The following is a 1365-nucleotide window of genomic DNA, read 5'->3' on the forward strand; positions in this document are numbered from 1 at the left end:
AATCTCGTTTAATGTATTCGTTTCTTTACGTACACACACAAACCTTTAAATCTGGTTTAATCTAACCGTTTTTTTACGTAACACACACAAACCATTAAATCTGGTTTAATGTATTCGTTTCTTTACGTAACACACACAAACCTTTAAATCTGGTTTAATCTATTCCTTTCTTTACGTAACACACACAAACCTTTAAATCTGGTTTAATCTATTCGTTTCTTTACGTAACACACACAGACCTTTAAATCTAGTGTAATCTAATCGATTCTTTACGTAACACACACAAACCTTTAAATCTGGTTTAATCTATTCGTTTCTTTACGTAACACGTCTATACGAATTAATTATAGCTCAATCAGTTATTGTTTCTTAACGTAATACGTGCTGAGGATTAATTATGTTTGTAACACGCACAGACGATAAAATCTGGTTAAATTTTCTTTTGACGTCTCACATATAGCAGTTAAAGCTGGGCTAGTTTTTTATTGTTGTTGTTCATGCAAGACTTGTTCAGAATTGTGGTGCATGTGTTTGTTAGTGACGTGGACGTCGCTCATTTTATAACCCGATGAGGAAAAGGCGAACCACATGACCTTCCTATATCCTTCTTGTATTAATAGTTTACGAAGCAAAATACAAATTTTGTTTATTTTTTCGCCATCAGGACACGTGGAATTTGAGTTCTGGTTTGTATAAAGGGACTTTTTTTACGAAGTAGGCCTATTTGTCTGTTTGTTTGTTTTGGAATTTCGCACAAAGCTACTCGAGGGCTATCTGTGCTAGCCGTCCCTAATTTAGCAGTGTAAGACTAGAGGAAAGGCAGCTAGTCATCACCACCCACCGCCAACTCTTGGGCTACTCTTTTACCAACAAATAGTGGGATTGATCGTCACATTATAACGCCCCCACGGCTGGGAGGGCGAGCATGTTTGGCGCACTCGGACGCGAACCCGCGACCCTCGGATTGCGAAGCGCACGCCTTAACGCGCTAGGCCATGCCAGGCCACAGTGAAATAAATGTTTAAAATTCGATGTCATATTCTCGCAGTCGACAGGATTCGAACCTGTGCGGGGATACCCCAACAGATTTCTAGTCCGTCGCCTTAACCACTCGGCCACGACTGCTGTCTATTTGTCAGATAAGGCCTAAAATAAGGCTAATAATAAAGAAATTGAAAATAACTCGTGGTTTGATATTATTTGCATTTTGTAAAATTATTTTCATTTAAAACAACTCGTGTGTGTTTTGTATTATACCTGTCATTATTATAAAGCAGTTACTTCACCACATAGTGCAGGTACAAAACAAATTAAAAAGTAGAATGGTTTGTCACAAGCCGTGATTTTTTTATAATAACGCTAAGC

The 1365-nt window shown here is 38.0% G+C and overlaps 1 non-coding gene across 1 annotated transcript; it reads right to left on the minus strand.

The window, feature by feature from the left end:
• Positions 1-1043: 1043 nt before the first annotated feature.
• Positions 1044-1125, minus strand: TRNAS-AGA (transfer RNA serine (anticodon AGA)). Its single transcript has one exon. It is a non-coding gene; the product is annotated as a tRNA-Ser (tRNA).
• Between the last annotated feature and the right edge of the window lie 240 nt (positions 1126-1365).

This window comes from Tachypleus tridentatus, chromosome 10 (genome assembly GCF_004210375.1).
Source record: "Tachypleus tridentatus isolate NWPU-2018 chromosome 10, ASM421037v1, whole genome shotgun sequence".
NCBI lineage: Eukaryota > Metazoa > Arthropoda > Merostomata > Xiphosura > Limulidae > Tachypleus > Tachypleus tridentatus.